Source organism: Apteryx mantelli, chromosome 1 (assembly GCF_036417845.1).
Source record: "Apteryx mantelli isolate bAptMan1 chromosome 1, bAptMan1.hap1, whole genome shotgun sequence".
NCBI classification, from domain to species: domain Eukaryota; kingdom Metazoa; phylum Chordata; class Aves; order Apterygiformes; family Apterygidae; genus Apteryx; species Apteryx mantelli.
In genome coordinates, this window is record NC_089978.1 from 35092830 (window position 1) to 35119913 (window position 27084).

Genomic DNA, 27084 nt, shown 5'->3' on the forward strand with positions numbered 1-27084 from the left:
CCAGCATATGCTATTCAAATTGAAGTCAAAGTTTTCTTTTCTACATATTATAGACAGATGCTTTAGAAATCCCTGGTCAGCTCTTTCTTCAGTGTTTTTGTGGTCTGGAACAGATACCACCCTGTTTATCTTGCACACCTTATTCAGCCAGTCACTTCCCAAAATGTCCAGACCCTGTCTTCCTCCTTCTGTCATACCAGAGCAAACTTGGCTGTTTTTGTCCAGCAAACATCTCTCCATCCTGAGGGACGGCCGGATATGGTCTGGCCTTTATTGTTCAGTCCGCCTTAGGAAATCAAATATCGCACTGGATTGTATTCAGAATGTAAAACTGATTAATTAGAGAGATACATTTCATACTTTTCAGTCCAGCCTTTCATAAAATGTTAAGCTGATAAAGTGCTGGCCTTTACTGGCGGGACAAAAGATGAATAAAACAGCCTTTTGAAGACATTACAGAAATAGGGAATAAACGTTTCCATGTGTCCCAGTGCCAGGGAGCAGCCAGGGCTGTTCCGCTGGGGAAGGGGAGCTGGAGCCGAAGGTGACGGTGAGGCAGGCAGGGCAGTGTCCTCACCGACAAGGTCCCCATGCAAGGTGAGCAGAGCGGGTCCAGGGACAGTGTCCAGGGTTGGCCGACAGCCCAGTGACCACCACACCGGCCCGCAGTGTTCATTCCCAAAGGGTTATTGCTTCCCATTGCATACATAAAACAAAAGCAAGGCTCCAGGTTACCCAAGCAGTGTTTGCTGAGATCAAATGTGGCATAAAATTTTCCTCCCCATGGTAAGTTTAAAAAGTCTATGATCTGAATTTAGTGTGCATTTCACTTTCACTTCAGAGTAGGCCTAAATGCAAATGCTATAAGAATATCTTTTAATGTAACTTCTAAGATGGTAAAAGATACAGCCCTCCAGATTCCAAAGTAGAAAAAAGCTATTAGGTATGTTATTGTTTTAAATTTTAATCTATTCTGATGTTCATGAAATGCTCTGTCTGTAATGCCTTTTGTATTAATCATAATAAATATTTTATCCTTTCTAGAAAGGGCATGCTGACGTAATGTCTAAGTGAATGAGGGAACTTGTCTCAGCTACTTTATAATACTGGCTGAACTTAAAATGAATATCAAAAAGCTCCAACAGAGATGCTGTGCAGACAGAAAAGTCAAAAATATGGGTAGAGATACAAAATAATAGCCACATGCAGTTATTTGCTTGCATGCTGTTCTCTAACTTACAAAAAATATAGCTTACTTGTGCTGCAGCAGTACAAATTTAGTAGGTGCAGCAATCCCTGTATAAAAGGGGGGGGGGGGGGGCAGAAGAAGCCAGAGCAGAAAAACTGTGATAAAGTTTTCAAAAGCAGACATTTGTTGACTACATTTATTTTTTTTCCATACTGCTCTACAGATGATGGTCAACCTTAACAGGACTAAGCCAGTAGTTCCATGCCTGTGTCTGGCCCTCTGGGGGGAAGAAAAAAAAGACCATCTGTGTTATAGAGGTTAAACTGAGGGACATGAACTTCTCCTTTCTCATCACTGCTGTTGTGGTGACTGGTAGGAGCTTAGGGGCATGGCTCATTCCTAGTTTCCAGTTTCAACAGTGTCTTGTCTTTCAGCAGTCTTTATCCCGTCATATGCAGGTTTTGTCAATACGCTCACATTGGAGAAATACCTTTGTTTAAACTGTGCTATGACAATGTATCTTTTCAATGCATGAACACAAGGTGCTTAACAAGAACTGAATGAGCTAGGTTTCTTGTGAGATAACGCATGACATTTTTCTGTTACCCTCCAAAATCCCAAGCTCAAGCTTCTCCGCTATAACTCAGAGGAGTTTCAAAAGCTTAACAAAAACTTTGGTGTAGCCTTCAATACTGACATTTAAGCCCCTTGCATGCATCATCCTTCTGTAAAATTTTTGAGTGCTTCCCATTTAGAGCAGTGCCCAGAGTACATGTCCTGGCTCCCCTTTCAGCAGCTCCTCTAAGACTCACAGATTGGGGCTGGGACTCAGGCCTGAATAATTAATGGCTATTTATCCAGGTACCAGCAATGCTGTGTGGTTTCTTTTTTAATGACAGCCTGCAAAGAGTGTTTCTTGGCTTATTTCTTGGCTCTGAGAGTAAAGTGTGGTCAGAATAAGACAGGCAGAGAAGTGCGTATTTCAGAGAGCAAAACAGCATCACAAAGTGCTGCTCATCTTATTGAATGCCACTCCTGTCTGCCAGGTGCGGCCATTCTTGCTTCTCATTATTAGCTTTAATTTAAAGGTGAGGGAGAAAATTAACAAAAGCGCTGACTGTTTGGGGAGCGATTGCTGGACAGCACAACTGACAAACCCTACAAGAGCTCTGGAGTAGGACGGGGTGGATTTAACGTGTGGTTCTGATTGTGGGAGCATTTCGTACATCTGGTTCAGTTCAGTGGCTGGCTCCATTTGTGCAAGGCAGCCTTAGATGTTATTGTTTGGTCCTTCTGTCTTATTTTGGCTTCATATTACTCAATGTCTGGTTATCTTGGACAATATTCACTGTTGCTGTTCATAACATCTTGGACAGCAGTGAAAAAATGACAATGATAATGTCAATATCATTCTATCACTGCTTAGGAAACCTATGAGAGTAAGCCAAGGTAGGCAATGGATGGTTTGCAGAGGAAAGGGTGCCAATCTAGAATAAAAAAGAAAGAAAGAAGAAGAAATGAAAAAAAAAAATGTAGAGAGTCTCCCTTTTCCTCTTCCACCCCAACTGCCTACATAACCAGCAGATGAATTGGGAATCCTTGAACCCCTTTAATGATGCTCCAGAGTCTGAAAAGTTAGAAGAGAGAAAATGAAACCTTTACTGTACTTTGTTGCTATAGCCAGATGGAGCCTATGGAGGTGTTATATTTACAGACAACTTAAGAGACGTACAAAAGAGCGATCCCGGTAGCAGAGGTTGGGAGCAACACCTTGATGAAAACGCCTCTGGCCAGTGGTGGTGGTGGAGTGGGAATTTTGCAGATCCTGTGAATTTTGACACCATGCGTTAGAGCTGAGAGCACTACTGGGCACTTTGTTCAGCAAAGTGATGCTTCTGTCACATGTTTTCTTTTCAACTGTGCCAGCCTGTTTTACAGCCATGATAACTTGTGGCACAGTGCAGTCCAAAAGCTGGTGTGGCATGCTTTTTAAGTCATGCTCACTTATGGTGAAGAAGTTACAATCTCTTTCAGGTTTGAAAATATGCATTTTTCATGTGATGCTTGTGCTCACAGACAAAGCACTGCAAAAGGTGGGGGAAAATAGTTAACGTGATGCCTAACAATATGTGGCCAAATAAACTGTGGTAATACATTTTATGTGTGGGCATAACATACCAGTTATGGATGTATTGTGTGGCTACTTGATTTTTTATTTGTTTTTATATGAAACAAATAAAATCAGATAGAATATATGGTGCTTAAGGAAATATTACATATTTTTTTCATTGTAATGTTTTCAGTGGATCCAAAATTCTGTAAATATCTCAAATTCATAGAGTGTCTTGAATGCAGCATGTCATCATTTTATCTTAGGTTTATCTAGAAGTATCTCCATAAAGCAAATCTGAGCTGATTCAGGAATACTGAGTATTTCACCAAGGTTAATGTTACCTTATAATAAAGCCTATTCTGTATTGATTCATTACTTAGGGCAATAGTGCTCAAATAGAGCAGAAGATATTAACATTTTTACAAATGTTTTCATAAGTAACTAAAGTGGCTGTGACATTTGTGGTATTCCCTCTCCATAGATTAGGGAATAAAGCAGTTACTTAAATTATCTTCAAAGCAAAACTATAAAGATTTCCATTCAGGATTTACATTGAAAAAGTGAAAACATAAACTGCCATTTGGGGTGGTATGATTGTATTGCAATACCTCACAGACCCAATGCATCTTCATTTTTTGGATAGTAAATATAAGTATAAATAGAAAACACCTTCTCCTCTGCATCACTCTCTCTTTGGGATATGGGTCACCCAGCTCACATCTCCTGGGACTCTCAGGCCTGTCTTGTCAACATCCAGCATCTTATTTTCACTTCAGCTCTTAAAAAATAAACCCTCCTCCTCATTCCTCTGCAATGATTCCTGCTCACCTTCTTAGTCCTCCCATTGAGGAATAGGAAAAAAGAAATACAGAAAGAGGAAAACACGAGAGACCTCCTAGAGGGATCTGCTACAGCCATGGTCAGGATTTGGTGTGAAGGTGGCAGCTATTGAAACGTGAGATGTCTACCCTTCTCTACCAGCTTTGCAGGCACAAGGCAAAGAATGAGACCACTCAGGTTAGAGTAGCCCCTCCCCAACTTTTCAGGCATTGATAGCATTTATCAGGCACCAATAAAGTAGGCAGGAGCCAATCCTAGGCAATGCCTACTTGTCTGTGTCTGGAGCTGCTCTACTTTAGTGACACTGACTGGATCTCAGGGAAGTGTTTTGTTCATGATACACCCACTGACTTCATTCTCGTTCTTTCGGGCTTATTTCTGCTAGCGTCATGGAGCTACGAGGAGTTTAAAAAAGAAAGAAAGAAAACTTACCTCTCGCACCTAACAGCTGAATAAAAGTACTGCAAAAGTGCTGGAACAGGTCTGTTGAGTAAACAGGTCCATTGTGGCAACTGCTCTGAGTACAGCTGCTCTTTCATGACAACTGCTTTGAATTATTTCCATGTGGAACATAGCAGCTCTGACGGGAGCTCTTTTTCAGAGGGAGGCAATTTCCCTCATATATGACTTGTCAGCTGCTAACTGTGGGTGTGTAAATATAGCTGAAGTCTGGAAATAGTGCAGATCTGGCAGAGGTTTGGACAGTTATTATTTGTGGCTAAATGGATGAGATTTACCAAGCTCAGTTTGATGGTAAATGTTGCAGGGCAGGTACATTACCCAAGCTTGTGTTTGTGGAGCACCTTGGCAGTTTTGTATTGATTTTAATAATGCAGTTGGTCTTGAAACAGCTATGTAAGTAGTGAATAATGTATGTAATTTATATAATAAGCATAACAACATTCAGAAGCGCCTCATTTTAATTTTATCCTATTCTCATTGACCCCTTTGCTTTTATGGCTGTGTCCTCCCTCTCTCATCACTTTTACATCACATTTGGTATTGCTCCTCCTCTCCCTCCATTTTTCAGCTTAACTCCCACAGGACACAGAATCCTCCCTCCATACCTCTGGCATGGCTGACCTCATTTGTTTGGAGAGCCTCTGCTCTAATCTCTGCACTTTTAACATACTGAATCATCTCTGCATGCTTGTTTTGTCTTCTGTCATCTAGTGCCATGATTCTCATTTGCTTTCTCTCTGATAAGTAATCTTTTCTGGTGCATTCCCAGATCAGACTTAACATAGCATGCTCACTTCCCTGTGCCAGCTTGCATTTTGTGTCCACATAAAGGGCAGGAGGTCTACTACAGCTAGTTCCCAAGCTCCCATAAAGCCAGTTTCCAACAAGCTTTAACTTCATGGAGCAGTAATTGAGAAAGGACTTAAGAGCTTTTAAAGGGGTAAAGATTTGACTTTCTTTGCAAGCCTACCAAAGATGCAGCTGCTATAATTACATTTATCAGCCTTCTGAGATCTTCTCCTTTGACTTCTGTCCTGGCAGCCCTTTTCCTGGGAAATCACATTAAAATTTTTCTTTTTTACTTTCAAGATCTTATCTCCCTTTTGATCTGGATGTGTATGAGATCTTCTCATCCACATCATCAGAAAGAGTGCTACAGAGCTCATGCACCTTTTTCTTCATAGTTTTTCATGTTCGGAGTGCCAGATCCTCTGTTTCCTAAAATTCAAATAAGTCCACTTTTTATCCCTCATTCTATCTAAATTTATGAAAATTATCTACAGAAGAACTCCTCCTTTTTACATGAGACCTTGAAATCCTTTTATTAGTCAAATGATCTCTCCATCACGCTGTTGCAGATGATGCAAACTCAAGGAATAAATTCCTGCTTCAAGAGTAGCTTGTTTTAGTCATGTCTATTACGATCTCCATAGGGCAGAGGATTGCTTTTATTTGTGCTTTGTCTTTGCTGTGGGCTGCAGTGAGCTTATTATTGAAACCTGAAGCTAGTAATTTAGCTTGAGTTGTCTGAAAGCTGGAATTTTGTATATGTTCACATTTCTTGCAGATGTCTGTCACATAGCAAATGTTGCTGGCTGACTGCCCTGAAAACACTGGGAAAAAAAGAGATTCTTGAAAAAGTGAAATACAAATGAATTAGAGCCACTTCATATCTAACAGCTAGTGAGTGCACTTCCTGCTTCAAGGGAATGAGAACAATGAAACATGGAATTTGTTTGGTGGTGGAAGGCTTTGTGTTATTTCTGAATACTTGAAAATACTTGAAAATTCCCTATTTGGTGGTTGACTTTTTTAAAAGCAGTCAAATCACTAAGTGATGGTGACGAAAGTGATCATATTTGTCTAAGTTTGACTCAAAACATACATTGCGTTGGACAAAAAATGAGAAACTATTCAGAAAATATTCTCTGCTAGGTTTCAGTGTCTCTAGGGAGCATCATTTTATGACTTTATCAGCTTGCCTTAAAGCCACAGAATATTTGATTCACAGTTTTACCATCCTGTTAGCTCATGCTTGTGTTGGGAAAGCGAATCAGTTTCTGGATCTGTGCATATAAACAGCTTCCTTTTCCATATATTCTCAAGAGAAATCATGAAATGTCCAAAGAATAAAGGTATACAGAGATATAGATGAATTCCAGTGCTGAAAGCTGAAAGTTAGGTATTTAAATGTTAGAACTTCAATAAGAATTAAATGATCAGTGTTTTGCCAGCAATTGTGGCAATATACTCTCTCACAGTGACCTCTGAGTTTCACAGAGTGTACTTCAGTTACTGGACACAGTAATCAGAAAAGAACAAAAGATTTAGCAAATCAAATGTAAAGATTTCCATTCCTGCTGTAGACTAGATAGGTATAATGTATCATTTCATTTTAAACCAAATTACTTATCAGGGCATTCATACTTCTGAAGGCACCAGTATATAAACCTCTGATAACAAGAACCGAGATGTTTAGGTTCCTACAAGTCAGATATGAATTTCAATGAAAAATCTTTAAACAGAAAGCAGACATACCCAACTGAACAGCTCTGTGATATAATTAATCTTTCCCTTTCTCCTCCCATCCTTATTACTGACTCAAGTGCACATGTAAAATAAGGATTTGATCAAAAGGCCCTTGAAATAGGTTGTAATCTGTCAGCTGGCATGGTTGGGTTTTGGATAGCGCCGTTATGTCTTTATAATAAATAATTAGCATGTTTCTTGAGTGTCAATAGAGCACATGATATACAAGAAGAAACTAAGACAACCGAGTTTGTTCAGCCTTAGGAAAAGAAGTCTAATTGCTCTCTTCAGCTACCTAATCGGGGTATAGGGAAGATGAAACCAGACTCTTCTTGGAGAGGCAAAGTGATAGGAGAGAAAATGGACACAAATTGCAACATAAAAAAATTCCAGTTGGATATTAGGGGAAAAAAAAATCACAGTAAGGTGGTTAAGCATTGGAGCAGATTGCCCAGAGAGGCTGTGAACTCTCCGTCCTTGGAGGTATTTAAAACCCAACTGGACACAGTCCTGAGCAACCTGCTCCACGCTGGCCCTAATCTGGCTGAGGGATCACGCCAGACAACCACCAACGGTGCCTTCCAGCCTCTGTGGCTCTGTGATTCTGTAAATTCTGCTCATTTTCTGTAGTTTGCTGTTTTCATCTACTTCTTAAATAAAGTTGAAATGTTTTGTGGGTTTTGAGAAACTACGGGGTTTGCTCTCATTTGCTTACACAAATAAGAAATGGAAAGGTTGTTAAAGAAAGGATTCAGTGAACTGCAAAATCATGTACTTTTCTCTGGAACTGTTCATTTTATACATTTGGTTTATAATACCAGGTAGAAATATGTGTTGAGAGCTCACTGCTTTTATGGGCTGAGATATCTGTACCCATGAATAATATATATTTGTGGTGTTTTCTTCTTTTTTTAATAAACAAAGCAAATAGAAGCATTCTATGGTTGTTTGGAATATTAAAACATGCTTGCATTCAGACTGAAAATAAGCTGAAGTCTAATAAATACTACTATTGCCACAGATAGATCTGTTTTGCCATATAAATATAATCATCTCTTCTTGCTTGTTCTATTAATCTGTATCTTAGTGGAACCACATCTTTTGCACAACACCCTTTTGCAATAGGTTAACTGCAGAAGATTTTCTTTGGCAATCTATTAAAGTTGGGATTCTTTTTAACTTTTTGGCAGAAGCTGACAATCAAAACTGATGATGGTGGTAATAAAAGTGGTATTTTAATGAATTTTCTGATAAAGTATTTCAATTTTACTTTTTCAAATTAAGAAATTAGATTTTTCCATTTGAAAGGGCTTTTTAAACTTTAAGCTAGTTAATTCACGAACTTCTGAAACAACATCAATATGAAATATTTCATCTACTGAACCGCAATTTTCTTTGCAGTTCAATAAAATGTTTAAGATTTTGATCAATATATTTGTGCCAATTTAGGCTGGTAAAATAATCTTTGTGTGTCAGAATTTCTCATAGCATGGTAGAATAATTTCTTTTCCAGCATGTAAAATGTTGTATAACATAATACAACAAAAGATGGATTATGAATATGGAATGTGTACATATGGAATATACACACTATGTTTTTTATATGGACTTTAGTAGATATATTCTGTAGTAAACATCTGGAAAGAGGACTATCATGCCTTATCAAGAGAAAAAAAAGAACAGCTGAAACTTCCTTAATTCAGTAGATTCAAGTGGACTTCAATTATAAGAGACATTCCTGTAATACTGCTGTTAAATAAAAAATAACCTGGGAAATGAATGATCATCAAAAACGTTAAAACTGCACAGGAAGTCTACATTTGTCCTAAGGCTAGTTGCATGTGAATAAGTGCTTGTGCCCTTCCTTGAAAAACAGAGTAGAAATAAGCACAGAACCAGAATAGTTTAGCATGAAAACTGTACGTGTTCTGCCTACCACATCCTCCTGCAATTTTTTTTGGAACTTCTTTTTTTATAACTAGTAATATTATTAGTTGGGACAGGTCTTACACAATCCTGCCTTCCTGGGGAGACGGAAAAAAAATCCTAGGAAACTGATGTTTCTTGCAAGCTGCATGTGCTGTAAAGACCAAATGGGATCCATCAGGATTATTTGCTTAGCCCGAAGGACTAGATATCAGAATCATTTACAGATCATTCTAACCTTATAATAGACAATAAAATAATTGTGACCAAACTGGTAAAGTTTCATTCTTACTTTCTTTCTGAACATTGGCTTTCTTGGCAATGCAGCAAAGCTTTTGAGGAATAAAGCTTTGGTTTAACAAAACAAATTGTTTTTTATAGTTTAACTGGAAGCAGCCAAGATCGTAATTTTTGAGAAACTGGAACGTGTCTTCTTCTGTAAATCATTTCTGAAGAATTTTCGTGACAAAAAGTTTATGTTTTACACACAGTTTAGTATTAGGCAAGAACTGTTTTAGATTGTATTTCATTTTCAATAGCTTTTCTTACATCTGCTTGTTGATCAAAAAGTATTTGATAGTAACTGTTTTGTTTAGAAATGTCTAATATGCTTGGTATCTGTATGCTTTAATCTCTAAGTAACCATTGCATAAAATTACAAAATCCTCAAGATCTTAAAAGTTATGACAAATGAATACTGGCTCTTATTCTTCACTGCGATATGAGGAATTTCTGAAAGGAGTAGATTTAAGTCCCCTTTGAAAGCTTTTTTCCCCCGTATTTTTGAATGGCAAACTTCAGAAAAGAGGTATGCACACCTGCTTTTGCTGGCATAGAAGCATATACAATGTTTATTTAAACAGTGTATGCATATATGTGTACCTTCCTAAGAGTCAAGGATTATCCAAAAGTCAGCAATAAGAATCTTTACATGTGAAGTGCACCTCCAAAACAGTATTTAGAAAAAAAAAACTAATTTGATCCCCAGGACAGAGTGCATGTGAGCACCTCAGCCAACAGGAGTAGACTTGCTGTGCAGCTATGAAATTACTGCTGCCTGGAGTGTCACATAAGCACAGGGAGCAACGCAGAGCTAAGCCTTACAGTAATGTGTGAACAGTACTCGGTTACAAAGTCAAGATAAAAAATGTCTGTCCACAGCTTCCCTGACAGGCTGTCCCCCTTTCACTTTTCTTACCGCTCTTTTACAGGAAACATCTGGTTTCTAGGCTTTTTTTTCAGCTACAGAGGTCCCCCCTCCTCACTGCCTTCTCTTTTTCCGAATTGCTAACTATATGGATCTGATAATCATCTGTGTATTGCCTGGCCATTGCTCTTCTGTATAGTTAAATCGTTTCCACCACTTGTCCATTGACTGCATTGCAGGTTGACGGTGCCTCTTAAGCACACACCTCCTCAGCACGCTCATTCTTTAGGAATACCCGACCAAGACCCGACCCGACCATGTGCTTCTATAACACATTTATATGCTTTCTCTGGCATGCCATGGCATTCCTTGCAGGGCACAACACAGTGGCTTTCAGTAAGTTGGTACCATGTGCTTCTTCATTCTGGGGATACAATTTCACTGGGGTGACCCGCCACTGTAGGGTAGGTAACACTAGGTACACATTGACTCCTTAAAGATGAATGCCTCATAGCGAGAAATTACTCTGCCACACAGCAAATTAGTGATTGATGGAAGATGGAGAGTTATAGGTTATAATTGTGCTAGCAAGATATGAGATAATGTTTAAAGTATAATTTTAAGAGTATTTAATTAAGTAGAACAGTAGATTAACCATCACTCTCTTGACTAAACACATATAGTAGAATTGCAAAATGCAAATGCTCATTGTTGCTGAGTTGCCTCTGCTGTCAGTGATTGACTTGGAGATGGGGTGATTGAGTTGGAGCCGACTGAAAACTGCTTGATTCACACACTGAATTTTAAATCTTTTCCAGTTGTTCTCCTTTAATGCAGGCAGGAAGGAGACTCATCTGTTCAATGCTGCACGGTTCACTGGATGGGGAGAAGGTGACATATTTTATCTGGTCACCGAGATACCACTGTTTCACTTCACTCTGTGTGTAGCAATTAAAGCAAAGTGAAGCATTTACTTGACAAATTCAGGCTCTTGTTCTTCCTATAGAATTATTATCTCTAGTTTATTTTTTGTTTGAATTGCCTGATGGTAGATTTCTGTCATCACCTCAGCTGCTGGCAAACTGTAATTAGGTATCCATGTACACAGCTCTAGCTAAGGATGGTGCAGGGAGTCAGTTCCTTCACTGGCTTGTTTAATTACCTTTGTGTGTTTATTCCAAAGGGTTTTGGGAACCCTGCTTCCCTTGCTTTTTCTAGCTGTGTAAATCCCATATCAATTATATCTATTCTGGAAGCAAATCATGCAGTGTACAAGCTTCAAATTTACTTTGCACGATTATTTGTAGGAAGCAAACATAAAAGGAACTTCTGTTCACCCACAATAAATTCATTTTTAAATTAAAATGAATATTCATAACTTTCTTTTCACTATTTGCCTGTCACTACTAGCAATTAATTTGGTATTCAACTATTCTGCCCAGTCTATACCAGATCAGAATTTTCTGTCCCCGGATTTCCAGTGCATTTGCTATATAGTATTGTGTCTGTAATGTCTTTATAACTTGTTTATTGGCAGCAGGTCTTTAATTATTTTCTAAGAGTACTGGAGACCTGGTTTAACGAGCAATTGTTAGATATACTAGGGAGATACATACACCTGATTATTGTGAAAGGTAACTGAGCAACAGAATTGCTTCAAGGAGAAGCAGCTGTGTGCAGAGTTGAAATGGTAAGAAAGTTTGAGGGAATGTGAAGAAGATATTAAAGAAAAAATACTTAGAATAAGGTACCCAACAAGCTGAAGGTTAACAATAAATATACAGAGAGAGTTATTTAACTAGTTAGCTGATTAATTAGCTTGTTAGTTATATGTGTGCACACACACACACATATGTGTATATGTTAGGAGACAGTTTATATAGGCTTCACTGAAAGATACCGCATGGTGTGACAGGATACTCAGGGACTGTGAAAAAAGGGGGGGGATAGGTCCTTCAGGTGTGCGTCGGTGATGAAATTCTGCTGCAGCCAACACTTTAATTTCATGCAGTGTTGGTGTCCAGCTTCGGTGCCAATGTGTGTGTTTGGAAGTGGATCTGTCCTTTGGGAAACAGAGGAGGGAGGAGAGAAGAAGTTTGACAGTCTTTTGTTGGCAGAGCTCACACTGAAATATTTCTTGTGTTACCAGCTTGCTCCTATCAGTAGCAATTAGGTTCTCAGTTTGCAGCTTGTGGTGAGCTTAAAGTATCATGCGAGCATGATCACCATAAGGCTTTAGCACAAGCACTTTTGTTCATTCATTTGGAGGTCATCTTCCCTTGGGAGACCAAAAACAGTGTTTGCAAAAGAAGATGTCGCAGTGGAGCCCCAGCAGAAGCTCATAACTAGATCACTGGGTTTAGTTCCTCCTGAGGGTCACAGAGAAGAACCACAAGGAGATTAGTGAGGACAAGGTGCACTGACGCTGAAAATGGCACAGCTGCAGACACCACCACAATAGCAAAGCTGAGCCCATGAGGAAACAGAACTCTGGTTTCCAGTCATGTAGTTTCCAGTGTTGTGTATATGATGCAAATCTCCTTCCAAGGACTGAAAATGCAGAATGTTTCAAAATCACAGCATGATGTAAACCATCCCACCCCCAAATTTACTGGAACAACTACAGCCTAACACAATTCCCCTGTTCCCCACAACTCCTGCCAGGGCTGTTGGCTATCTGTTCCTCCTCATTCATGTAGTAGTAAAGGCAGGAGCTTTCCTTTCTGGTTGGGAAGTTGTGTTCTTGCTCACCTACTTCTAGCAAGATGAGAGCTATACAGCTTGCGAAGAACTCAGCTTGGGAAAACAAACGGGCTTTCTGTGCCATGCAATAACTTAGGGAGTGAAGAGTAGGGAGAAGACTGAAAAGAGACTTTGCAGAGATAAATAACTATCCTAAGTGAAACTGGGAGTGAAACTAGACACGCTCCTGGGGTTTTAAGAGATACAGAAGAAAATAGAAGAAAAGACAATTAATCAATACCTATTTGGAAGAGGAAAATGCTCTTGTGGGTGATAAGCACTCTGCAGCACCTTCATTGTGCCTTAGATGTGACAAGTAACTTGGACAATTCTTTGCAAAAAGGTTTTAATTCCTTCCCTGGATAACATGATACACATCTAAATTACTTTAATTATGATTTGAGTGCTTACTTGGAAAACAGAAGGGATGCTGGTCTGATGGTTAGAGAATCAGACGGGATTCAGTTCAAGTTCCTGTCATAGCTCTGCTTTAGCAGGTAACTTCCTCTGTCTGTGCCTCATTTTATTGTCTGCAAAAGGGAATAATGATCCTTACCTTCCACCATGCTGCCCTGCCTTATCGACTTAGCTGATAGGTTTTCTAGGGCCAGGCCTTGCTCTTGCTATGTTTATGTCTTGGGCCAGTAGTGCTCCAGGCTCGCCTGGGACATATCAGCTCTGTGTTTTCCGCAAGCCTTTGTCTTGCCTGGATTGGAAGGAAAGTTCCCTGTGATGTTTGGATTCAGGCTTTAACTTCCTTTTGTTATCTTTCATGTCCCACCTTTCTTAGACCTCTCTGGGTGTTGCAGCCAGCTCAGCACTAGGAGGTGCCTGTGCCTGTGCTTTACAGAGCATTTCAGATTGCTTGCTGGAAGCCTAAGAAAGGCCCCAGTTCAACAGACCATTTGAGCACATGCTTAATCTCTGCCTATTCAACAAATGCTTTAAACATAAACACGTTCCAAAGTGTTTTGCTATAGATGGGTGAGCTCCAAAATATGCTGCTGTGCTTTGCTAGATGAGGATCAGTATTTCTCTCTGAAAGAACTCTTTATAAGAGAGATGCATTAATACTGCTTGCATTCTTAGGTTAGAGACTTGACACTTTGTTATTTCTGTGGCAGCTAAAGTAGAAAAGCTAAAAATATTTTTAAATTGCTTCCTGACATGTAAATACAGATTATTTAGAGTAATAATTTGTACATGCATTGTAGATTAATGCAACAGTTCAGTGCGATAGCAACCATTGAGGATAATCTTGTGCTCTTTATTGTTCAAAAACAACAAAGCTCACCTGTTTTAAATGTACCTTTTTCTCTGAAGAACCTGCTACTTAGTGCAAGCCACATTCATAAAGGATAAACTGCATTGTTGAGTCCAAATTTTCATTTTCTTACATACAATTTAAAAAGTGCATCAACATAAAACAGTTGAAATGGTATAGGTTATGTCTTCCAATGCAGAGGTCTCCTGTTTTTTTAAAAAGACCCCTGAAATGATTTTAAAAATTGCTTGGAGTGTGATGGAGTGTGATGGAAAATAACATACTATCACCTTTGAAAACTTTGGGAGTTTAATATAATTTCACAGCCAGGAATTTCTATGAGATTTTAACTTGCTTTAAACCTAGTGCTCTGCAGCTGACAAACAGTGACAGAAAAAGTAGGCAATCTAAAGTACATGCAGTCAGAGCATCCAGGCCTGCATGCATTGACTCCTGTTTAAATTACATATGCAGAACTATCAGTACTGGGCTTTTAAAATGCCTGAGCCAGAATAGTGTAGGAAGCAAATGCTGCAGCCAATGTTTGTAAAGGCAACTCATGTCTAATGCACATTATATATGTGCATATGTGTGTATGTATGCACATACATATACATATACATAAATATATATACACACATATATATATATATTTGTACAATGTACAATATGTATTCAACTCTGATATGGAAGCGTGAATGGCAAAAGTGCCATGCACTGGTCCTCTGAAAAACTGCCTGCCTTCAGGCTGAACCTTCTTCCCCCGCCCCGATCCACAGATTTATCAGTCACATTTACAAAGCTCAGCCCTTCACTAGCACCATGCTGAAGGGAAAATTTGGCATGATTTCCTCCTTTGTAACTGTGGCCCCTTCCCTAATTTGCTTGTCACAGATACAGTCCTCAGCAGTCCCTGAAAGGGATTCAAATCCCTCCCTACCATCTTTATTCCCTGCAAATTCTTCCTGATAAACACTCTGCAACTCCCTTAACAAAAAGTGGATTTTTTTTCTTTCCAGGACACAAGTATGAATAGTTCTGGTAGGAAGCACATAATAGAAATGTGTTTGCCAAGTGCGGCTGCCTCCTTCCTTGGATATGGGAAAGCATTTTGTTGAAATGGGAAAACCAAACAAATAGGCTCCACCAGTCCCGCACGCGTCCCGTCTGCGAGCATCCACACCCGGGGGACGTGGGCTGTGTTACAGACCCCGGGCAACGGGTTTAGAGGAGCCTTTTGTTGCAATATTGGCAGCACATCACTGGACTCGTCGACGTTGCAGATGGAGCACTTTGCCGAACAGATGGATTCTCAGCTTTCTGAAAGAAAGGGAAGGTACTTGATGTACCACGGTGGGAAAGGAGGGGGGTATTCCAGGCAGATGGAAAGGCAGGGAAGAAGGCACGTTCTGCACTTTTTGGTGCACTTGGAGTCTAGCAACCTCTCTCCCAGCAAACTCTTTGGGGAAGTGTAAGCACAGCGCTCTGTAAGAGTTACTGTAGCAGGCTTGGAGGGAGTAATTTGCACGAAAGCAATAAACATGAAGGCGCAGGCTAGGAAAGCCCGCTTTCCTCAGCACATAATGAGCATTATGTGCGAGAGACCAGAAAGTGCTCCTGCCCAGGGTCAGGGGAGCACCCTAGTAAGGCACAGGGATAGTGCCAGAGCAGCGTAGCTGGACCAGGGGACTGGTTAACACGTTAAGGTCTATTGTGCTGTGAACAGAGGCTAGAGATGAACATTACCTGCCACGGTGAAGCCAGGAGCCCCCATTTGCCAACAGAATATGCATCAGTCTCTAGTCATGGTGGTGCCATTCGTATAGCAACGTTGTCCTGATACCATCTCACCTCTTTTCTAGTGGTCTTCTTCCTCCCCTCCTCACCTCCCCGTCTTGTCCGTTTCTCGCTTCCATTTTAACTGCTAGTGCAGAATCAATTCTGCGCAGCGCCCAAGAGCCTGCAATCCTGCCTCGAAATAGTGTTATCTGATCCAATATCTACTGTTAAAATCTTGATGAAATTGCCATGTGCAATGTGATAAGGAAGCAGCCTGAACTGAAAGGAAGCATTGTACTTTGTTGTTGTGTGTTAACTCTACAACTTTCCAAACACACACATACACACACACACACACACACGCACGCGCGTGCAGCACAAATATTGTAGTTTATTGTAGTACAATTTAGGATATGATGGCATTGGACTTTATTTTTACCTCTTAGCTTAATTAGACAATTTCAGCACCACTTGAATGCAGACATAAAACCTTTTTAACAATAGTAAGGATGTCAAAGTCCTTGGAAATCCAGTTTTTCTGAGAAAAAAAAATGTAGTAAAGTGCAAAAATGTCAAGGTTCTTTTAAAGTGTGATTTTCTGCTGAAATTAGCTACACAAAAACATCACTTTCTTAAGTAATGGCTCTGGCTTTTGTTCGTATTCAGGATTGTGTCGGCAGCAACAGAGATGTCTAATGTCTTCCTGAAAAATAAAGCAAACTGGATTACATGCCCACTTGTGCATCAACTGAGTTCCATTTTGTAGGTTCAAAGTCTCAGGGACACTCCGCAATAAAATAAACAAAGAATCCCATCACTGAATTTTAGTATGAACATTTTTTAGATTGTTCTGTCTGGATCTCTGCCAAGTTTCAGCCCTATAATAAATTAACTCCAACACACACAAAAGAAGAAAAAAAACCCAACAACTTCTACAAGACAAAAACACTGGGCAATTTTAATGGGGAAACAAGTGGCCAAGAATATTTTATTGGAAAAGTAAATATCTAAAGAGAGAGTGGACTCTTCTCTCTAATTGGAAACAATAACATTTGCAGCCTTACCACACACAGTATAGGAGGAGCATCAGCGTTTTGCTTCACAAACCTGGCTAAATCATATAGAGAGTCGAATATGTTACTTCCTCTTGTTTTATTTATCCCAACATGCAATACCATAACTGAGCCCACTTTCCTTTCTCTGTGGCCAAGTCTAATCTGGCTGCCACAGGACCTCTGTAATTTGTGGAAGTGATGAGCCAGAGTCTGCTTTCTACATCACGTCTGGCTTTATCGAATCTCTAGTCACCCTCAAATAATAAATATTTCATACTTTGGACAGGTGAAAGGTTTCATTCAGCTGCAGATCTGCTTCCAAGGCAACCAGTTCCTGTCATTTGAACAGTTTAAACATGTTGAAAACAAAGCTTTCTCTCTGTTTGTTCTCCTCTATGATTTTATGTTTAAAGTATTATCCGTCTCCCTCCTGTCCCTCTAACAAGCAGATACAGAAAAGTCAATAGCATTAACAAGTAATTCTAAACAATTTATACCCTAAATGTATTATCTTTTCCAGTCAAGATGGGATGAAAAATACCATTTCACTTTGCAAGCATAGGATAAATATCTAGAGGTATGAAATTGCCCAGGTTACCATCTATAAATACTCTGTATGCAACAAATATATGTAACTGCAGTACTACGTTATGTTTCCCCATGACAATGGGTGTCTCCCCAGAACTGCTCTGCTATAATTCTGTTATACAGTCATTTTGCTTTTTGGGGGAGCACCCCAGTCTTTTTCTGAGAAAAGTAACACAGAAGATTGTTAGCAAACTCTCTCCAAACACATCTGACTTCTGCCAGCATCAGTGCTTTTGACAGATCTTCATCTGGAAAATGTCTACTGTATCCTTTACATCTTGCAGCTGAGCAAGCTCTTGTTAAGGTTAGCGTTGCTCGTCCTTCCTCTGCACATCTCTGAGTGTAGCAGGCAGCTGCCCTTCCTCTTCCTCTCAGGCCCTCCCCACGTCTGGACTTCCCAGCTCTCAGTCCTGTCTCTGTCTTGTGCTCTGCCCAGCTCTGTATCTAAGTCTGCATCCACTGCTGGTCTTTTTTAGGTCCCCTGTGAGCTGTGGCTGGTGACTTCAACAAGCGTTTCTTTTTCCTGCCTGCCACAATTGTGAACAAAGGGAAATCTGTTGCAGCAGTGGTGAAATAGGCAGATGCCAAATAAGGGAATTTTTCTACCTTCTCAGATCAGGCTCAGCCTGAGACATTTTTATGTGAGTTTGTTTGACCTTCTGTGTGGTTGCTTCCTCAGTACAATGCAATTATGGCAGAATAGTGGCATTTCTCCAGGAGGCACACAGCTGTCTTCAGAAATAAGAATGGAGAATGCAGTTTCTTGGTGTGAGATTGGTGGTGTTTAGATACTCCAATGGAGATCCATGCATAGGTAGCTTATTTAATCTCCCTGTCCTCTCTTTCTATTTACTGTATAGAGGTTTTGCTCTGGTGCTATATTCAGGGAACAATAGGATGTTCTTGATCAGTTGAGAAAGACTAAAATGAAATGTGCAACTGCTGTTTTGGGTCTGGGGGAGAGGTGAGCAGTGCCTGCAGTTTGTTATAGCAGTCTTTCTGGCTTGTAGCTCTGTGGCTGATCCTCACATTAGAAACAATTAAACTATGTCTGACCTTGCAGCCACCTTCTTTCTGTTACCAGGCATATAGATTTTAGCCAGCAGGTCTCTGGTTAACCCGTCCTCGCTGTTGTTTATTTCCTGCCACTCTGCAGACACACCACTGAGCGTTAAGTATGTGAACTCAAAGACGCTCCCTCTCTACCGTACAGTTTTAATAGCAAACAATCACAAGCCGGGTTTCTCCAGGCAGAATTATTTCTACCTAAAAAATATAGGCTTTAGGAGTATGCCCTTTCTCTCACCCTTTTCAGATTGCATTAAAAGCATCCACTTCAAGAAACTACAACTGTGTTTATTCAAGTATTGAATTTGGAAGTAGTACCGGGATCCCTGCCACTACACGCTTGAACCATGAAACCCAGGTCAGTTCCATTTTTTGGTTTTCATGTACTGGCACAGCACTGCCACATTTTGAGTTTCCAGGTCTCAGTGGAAACAGTCTTCTTTTAACATGCAGAAAACATCATATTTGATTTTATAACCTGACTTCTTGGGTTTTTTTGTATTACCAAACTGAAATGTCAGGGTGGCATGTCAGCAGCACAATGCGTTCAGAAAGAATCATGCTGACAGACTTGGAAACCAAACTCTCTCTTTCAAACAGGCAGGAACAGTTTGAATTTTCCTCACTGCCAACCAGGCTATCCCTGGACCTGAGGGGACAGCTGTGCTTAATCTGCCTTTTGCTATGTCACTGGGGCTGCTAGCTATTGCACTATATAACGCACTCTCAGGCTATGGGGGAATAACAAGCTTCAATCGCTGCACACTGAGGTTGACTTTGTGACTCAAAGGGTAGTGACTCCATAGCCCCTTAGTTTTGTCAGTGAATCAACCACTTCTCTGCCTTCCATCTTTCATGATATTAAGGATTTTGTGGGTTTGTCATTTTGCCATATAGAAGTGTGCTGGGGCAGGTATTGCACTGTTTACAACTGATGTGTGCTACTACTGTCATCTGGGGTACTTTCTCAGGAGGCTGTTTTTGTTAATAAGTCAACTCTAGATCTCATACTACAAATTTCACCCAGACTGGATTTGTCCTTCTGAAATTTCATGTGTGCAGCCTTTTACTGCAGGAAGGATTTGCAGAGACAAGCAAAGGTAGCAGGATTTAGCACCTGCAATGCTTGTTCCCCTCAACTCTTTGTCAGATGGTGCTATTTGAAGCTGCACGAATGTTAGTCTGCTTATAGAGAGAGCATCTGAGGTCAGCAATGCTTTGTGCAAGGAAATTTGTTGGTGTTTTACTGTGGATCTTGAATTTCTATCCCCTAATTCCCCATGGTTGTATGCTTTGATGTTGCTAGGAGTGCCCTTGGAATAAAGGTTCCTCTCAGGGAAAGTTATGCTACTGCCAGTTTTTCCACATTACAATGGCTGAAGAATAATCTGAAATATGCCCAGACATGGGCTTTTGATGACCAAGAAACTAACCTGCAGCTCAAGCCAGTGTCCCCTTCATCACAGACTAACAATCTGGGAAGCATAATGCAGTGTTCAGCTTCAAGTTTTCTCTGACTCTTCTGTCATACCTTGAATTACTCTGCTTCTAAGCTTGTTTCTCTTCTTTTCAACTCTTCATCCTTCATGTTTTTGTTCCTTGTCTAATTATTTTAGGTCAAGTCTACAACTGTTGAATAGAATACAGTAAAAGTAATGCTCTGTGATCTTCCTGTGGCAGGGAAAATTTGTATGAAAAGATAAATATATTTTTTATATATTATTTTTATGGAAGACAATGGAGAGATAAGTTTTGAGTGATTGAAAATTTTGTAACTGCACCATTAATGTTTAATTGCTATTGCCAGCCAAGAAATGCTTTTCTGGATTAACCAGACACTGTGCTTCAGGGATATGCATAGGTGGCAGAAAGTGATAAAGCTGGTGAAACCACACCTCTGGGAACATGTAATGGGATCTTTCCTGTGATATGCAAATTATGCTGCCAAGTTGCTGTATAAACAATTCATGGAAGAAGTGGTGAGAGGTAGTTAAATAGCTGGATCACATATCAAAGATAAAATACATCACTGGGAATGGAAAAATGTATTAAAAGAGTGGTTTTGCTTTTTACTTTTTGAATAATATTCTTTGCTCAAACCAACCAAACAAAAAAATTGTATTAAAGAGTAAATAGCAAATGATTTATCACAATTGTTACAGTCCAGAGTAAAGGAGAGTTTAGGAATCCAGAGTGTGTAGAATTTACAATAAACAAGATCTTTTCTACTACAGGTAAACTAGCCAATCATATTACATAAAAAAAGGAGAGAGAGAGAGAGAGAGAGCAAGAGACGATTACTTCATAAATGCTAATGTGGTTTCTTTTCAGGCAGAAGACATGCACTGCTTATTTTTCAATAATAAAGCCAATCCTGCCATTTCTATTCTGAGCATGAGCAATGAACTCAGGCAGCCCAGCAAAACATATTTCAGGGTCATATACAGTCATAGATCAATGAATGTGCACAAACCTTATTGATGCTGGCAGAAGCTGAGCTCATGGTTTTGGCCTGAGTTTCCACTTATTGTATTTTATACTGTATGAGGAAAGGATTCCAGCTAATCACACTCTACCAATAAATCAAAGATTATTCTTTCACAAATGGCATTGAAACCCTCATTGACATTGTGTCCAACTGCATTATTTTTCCACAAAGGTGAATCCCTGTAGCAACTGTTTTCCCTTAGCCCTCTCCTCTACCTGCTGTTCATTTAGGATCTGATGTTGCTCTGTTGAAGCCAACTGAGAAGTCCCTGATTAACTTCAGTGGGAGCTGGGTCATGCTCTAGAGTCCTAAGAGGCCAGGAGTAGAAAATTTAAGAAGGCAACTGGGAATTTTAAAACGTCATGAGACAAGTGAAATATTTTTGGCCTGTGACTCATTTTGTTTTCTATGCAGTAGGAACGATATTCTAGATAGAGTCATATAGTCATAATAAACAGATCCTGCATTCAACAAATGCATCAGATTCTGTTCAGTGTTTAATCACCCACAAAAGCTGCCTTGGATGCTCTTCCACCAGGAACAATATCTCCTAATTAACTATAATTAAGGTATATTATAACAACAGGATGTGAAACTAGATGGATCTGTCTCTTGACATTTCAAATTTGTTTTTTTTTTTCTGCCAAGTCTCTTAATATGCTTCAATTAATGATAACAGAGGCCAGGCCATTCTCACTGATGGATCTGCATACATGAATCTTAGTACCACCAAGATAAGATGGAGCATGTATCTTCGTTATTATAGCACATATAGAAACAGGCATGTTCCCCAATTAAGCAGAATTTACTGGCTCAGATGTTGATTTCTTGGAAGCCAAGGGTAAAAGCTTCATCACCTTATCTTGGTGAGTCCAAAGGCTGTGCCAGAGATGACTGTGGAAGCCTGTTACGTTGTCTGCAGATTCTTCAGAGAGTCTATATCCACTTGCAGCAGGTAGAGCACCTCTTTTCACTCGCTGAGAAACCACATGAAATTGTTTTAGTGATGCATTTATCAAATAAGAAAATTCTTAAGTTCAGTGGTGCAAGAAAGAGTTTAGGTTAATATCTTGAAAAATTTTTGCTTCTTCTCTGAGCTGTTGCAGACATCAGGGTAACTATTTGGAGGGCTAGTCAGGAGTAAGGCTTAGGTAGAGTCTGAGTATAGTTAGCTTGACAGTTAAGACTTTCAAACTATTCCTGAAAGAAGAGAAATTGGCAACGTAACAGAGAGAATTTTCTAGCTCAAGAATTTCTGGCCATGATATTTAACTGAATATGCTTGCCCCTTGCAGCTAGTGGCAGTGTTCCTCAGGAAAATTAATAATACTGCATTTCTACTGAGACTTAAATCTTATTCGTACACTGAAATAAACACTAACATGACAATGTGCTACAGCCCCATCTGGAAGCTTTTCCAGAACTTGGTGATGATTTGCTGTGTGTCAGTGATGCATTTCACAGTGTCGTTCATAAACACACCACGGGACTTGGGGAGGAGTTCACCATTTCAAAGATGAGCACAGATGAAGCTGGATTTCTGCCGAGTTTAGTGTGGTGTAGAGATATTTGCCTGTAGTCATCTATTAAATGTCGTAAAGCACGTGCAATCTTAAGGTCTCATGCCAAATACTAGGAAAAAAAAGGTGAAAAGCACATCTCCCATGCTAGTCGAGTGAGCAGCTCTATTATGATAAAGGCTTAATTAAGTGTTCTGTATTTCTGTGGTTGCAGAATACAATCATTTGTTCATGGGATTTATTTTTTGATTTTTTTTTATGGTTTACTTTTAGCTAACCCAGTTCTCTATACCTTCCTAGAGCAAAAAAAATTATAGATATATTTGAATTGTGTTCCCAAACGTTTTTACCATAAATCAGTTATCTGATTGAGAAATGACCTGATTACAAACTTTTTAATTTTCTTTTAAGATATCCGTAAGCAGTTTTTAAAAAGGCTCATATTTTGTTTGCATCCTATGTGCCCATACTTGCTTGATCACACACAGATAATATTTTTGTACACTGCTGCTATGCATGACTAAGAAAGGAGCTGCAGATAGAACAGGATGAGATACAGGCTGTAATTTACACCTGACAGAGTGTGAATTTCATTGCCAGTCCTTTTAAAGGAAACTTGCTATTTTCTCCACATTCAGATAGATAGTGATTCCATGAGAAATTATGATCATTGTCTTTTTTGTTTCTTCTTCCTTGCTTTGGTTTTGTTTTTTACTAGAAAAAAAAAACTAAGTTCTTTGACCTCATACAATCCTGTGTTATATGCAGACACAGGACATGGTCCTGTGACACTGGGCATATCCCGTGAACATAAAACAGCCAAACTAGGCAAGATGAATAAAGTGTGAGATAAAGAAAGTAGTATCACCCCATTTCACGAGTGGGGAATCAAGGCACAGACAGTTTAAATGACTTGCCCAGGGTCTATTGCAGAGCTATATGAGGAACAGAAATCTCCTGGATCCTGGTCCTGTTCCTTTTCCATTTCTAGAGAACAGAAGACCACTTATTTGTTTTGGTCAATCTGCAATTTCAGATAGTTTGGAAGACAGTTAGAGATAGAAGAGGCCTATTAGTCTTTCCTACTGAAAGAAATATTAGCAGGCAATTAAAAGAATAACAAATGTGACCTGTTCAAACCGCTCTAGTTGCTGTTGCTCTGAGCTTCAGACAAGAAGGCAAATAGGTCATTTAACCTGACCATTTATATATCACAGGCCACCAGTGTCACCAAGGCACTCCTAAATTAAACCATACATTTTAGACAGAAATATGCTGGTCTCACAAAACATTGTCTATTTAGATTGTAAATTCAATGGACTGGGCTTTGTCTCTCCATATATCTGCTTCGCACCTCCTGTGGTATCACATGGATAAATAAGGGCGCCTTGTACTCCTGTCAGTTTAATCCCTTGCATCGCCAGAATTTTTGATTAATTGAATACCTCGCAGCTCAAAAATACAACTCATGGACAACATGATCGGAGACAGTGCCAGAAAGGCACAGGTACTGAGCCTGGCACCCTGATCTGCCTCGCAGGGTGCCAGGGGAGCTCTCTGCTCCCTGCTCGGCGATGGAGCAGAGGCCGCTGAGCCGCAGGAACTGCCTGCACCCTGGGCACCTCGGCCATGCAGGCTACCTCCGCTGCACATCCGTGGGCTGAAGGCAAGGTTCGGTCCCAAGACAGCATGGTACACGAGCCTGCTAGATGACAATATAAACAAACAAGTCCAAACCATCAGTTACCATATCCATAGCTACAGGCTAAATGCTTTATTCATAATGCCGCAGTGAAATTATTAACATTATGTTTGTTTAAAAAGTAACCAGCAGACCATTTGTGACCCTCATAATACTCATGTTAAGCAGTGCTCTGCTGGTTTACACTGGTTACATTCTGCTTTATGTTTTCCAGAGGGCCAATTTCCAATGATTTTTACTGCAGTAACAAATGCTATTTATGAATATAGGTAACTAATTTACCAAAGTTTCACACAGTGACTTCAAGGTTCCCACTTCATGATGAAAGGTTCTGTGAATTTTTTGGTCTTGTTGTTGACTCTGGGTTGTATCTTGAAGCCCGGAAATGCTGTATTACAGTAAAGTAAATATATTATTCTTGTTATTGCCCTTGTTATTAGAAAATATTTATATAGTGCAGTAAATTTACATTGTACTCTACCAACATAGATAAAGGCACATTCTCTGGCCTGAAGAGCTTATAATTCAAATAAGACAAGACAAACAAACACACGTCACGTCAGAAAAGGGTGGGTGAAAGGATTTTTAACTACGTGAAAGAGATGGAGGGACTGCATGAGGAGAGAGGGGGATATTATCATCATCAGCATTCACAGTTTTATATCACAGTAGCATCTTAAAAGTCTTTCATGGGACAAAAGCCTGGCTGCATGAGGTGCTGCACAAATGCCTGGCAGAAGGGTGGCCATGCCCTAGAGCTCAGTCCTTGCCAGCACGGTGACACCCCTGCCCAGGGGCGCTCCTGGCGAAACCCAAAAACCGGGGTCAGCCCAATTACAGCACAAAGATCGCTGGGGCTCTAGTAGGTTTTAGCCCTGCCTGAGGGAAAATCCCCACTATTTGCTGCCCTGAAGAGTTATAAATGAAACTGGAGAAGACAAATACATATGCACAAGAGAGCGCATCAAGGAAAGGGGAGTGGAAGGGTTGTTAGCTGGGTAAAGGTATAGCAGGACCACTCAAAGGGAGGGCTTTTAGCATCATTATATTCACTGTGATTTGTAGCTGGAGCACCCTCCGCCCCGGTCCTCAGCAGCCAGTGAAAAGGGGGAAGCCCACAAGTGACTTTTTGTTTTCCTGAGCACAGCAGATGCACAGTAACTGTGTGTTTGCCTGATCTGACCTTCTCTTAAATATGGGATCACCTCTTCCTCAGCGGGAAAGAAGGTATCTGAGTGTCCCATAAACAGGAGCCCACCCACAGAGTATGTGATATTCCCTAAGTCTGCAGCCCTGCGGCAACTTGTTCATGGTCCCATGCACTCAAAAGCTTGAAAAAGAGAGAAAATTCCTGGCTCCACTTAGCAACATCAATCTCTGCTGAAAGCTAATGGCAATGACAGAGCAAAATGTCCTGGAAGCTCTGCTCTGTCCTGTGTGAAATGGGAAAACTTCTTTGTTTCCTTTATTTATAACAGCATCCAGCCCGGTACAAGGGAAAGGACAGAGGGAAACTCACTGTAGCTGTTCTCACCTCCTAATTCAAAGAGAGAGCTGCCCCAGAGCAGGCCACAAAGGACAAAGAAAGCCAGTAGCAGCCTGGACAAGGCTTATGGGCAGAAACGAGGGGAGCGTAGGAGCCGAGTGCAGTGTGTGGTCCTCACTAATCTTTAAAACAGGAGCTGCAGGGAGCAAGGGAGTTCAGTGTCTGGAAAAGAAATGGGGTGAGGGGGATAGGATTCATTTGGAAGCAGGAAGAAAGGGGCTGGAATGAATTCTGTCTCCAGAGAGCAGGCAGAGTTAGGGCAACACAACTGTAGGAAATGTATTTGAGTGGGCAGCTCCCGTTATCAAACACTAATAGTCATATGTTCGCCTATTCACTGGGGATGTGCAAGAAAAAAATCAGAAAGCAAGACATCTCTCTCTCTAAATATATATATGTATCTATATTTGGGGACATTCTCCTGAGTTATTGCAATCTGACTCATAATATCTGTTCCCTTGAGCTTTGCTGTGCTGGAATTACCAGGCAGGAAAAGGACACACGTGGGAGCCAAATCCCTCAGAATTGAGTGTCTTGCTGGGATTCATATATGGCAAGTAGGTAGCTGAGTGGTGGCTGGACTCCCAAGGTGCAATTTGCTTGGCACAACCCAGCTCATCCCTTGAGTGTTCGAAAAGTAATGTCCTCATCCAAAACTGCAGCGTAGACTTGAATAGAAGAGAGTGCCAGTGAAGGGAGATGCATACCTTCGAGGTGTGTTTCATGGCATAGTGAGGCAGATGTCTAAAATAGATCACCTGAAGAATCTGTTTCTCCCCACTGATGATGAAGGCAGCAGAAGAGCTCAGACCCAGATGTCTACTTTAGCTGAAATTAGGTGAGATGAATCTCCCCCACACAATGAAACAGAACACAGTATAATAGACAATATTGTGTCTTGGCTGTGAAGAGATGTTTGAATGAGGGGATCGCCCGTGGCAGAGTAAAGCAAGAAATGTGCCTTTGTTGTAAGGGGAAGCATGAAATCAATGGATGGAAACAAAAAAAAAATGAAGAAAAGCAAAAAAGAAAATTGTGAGGTAAATGGAGAAGAACAGGTGATATACTAAGAGGAATGGAAGGAACTGAAGATAAATGAGACCAGGGAGCACACTACCAATTCAGA

General features: G+C 40.2%; 1 protein-coding gene across 8 annotated transcripts in view; it reads left to right on the top strand.

The window, feature by feature from the left end:
• ENOX1 (ecto-NOX disulfide-thiol exchanger 1) overlaps positions 1–27084 on the top strand; it is a 367098-nt gene that overhangs the window by 189451 nt on the left and 150563 nt on the right. The window contains exon 1 of one of the 8 annotated variants that reach the window (XM_013948355.2): positions 18996–19060. The exons of the other annotated variants lie outside the window; for them this stretch is intronic. The gene's annotated coding sequence lies outside the window, so the exon portion shown is untranslated. Of the gene's footprint in view, positions 1–18995; positions 19061–27084 lie in introns of those variants that run through there. 8 annotated transcript variants of the gene reach the window in all.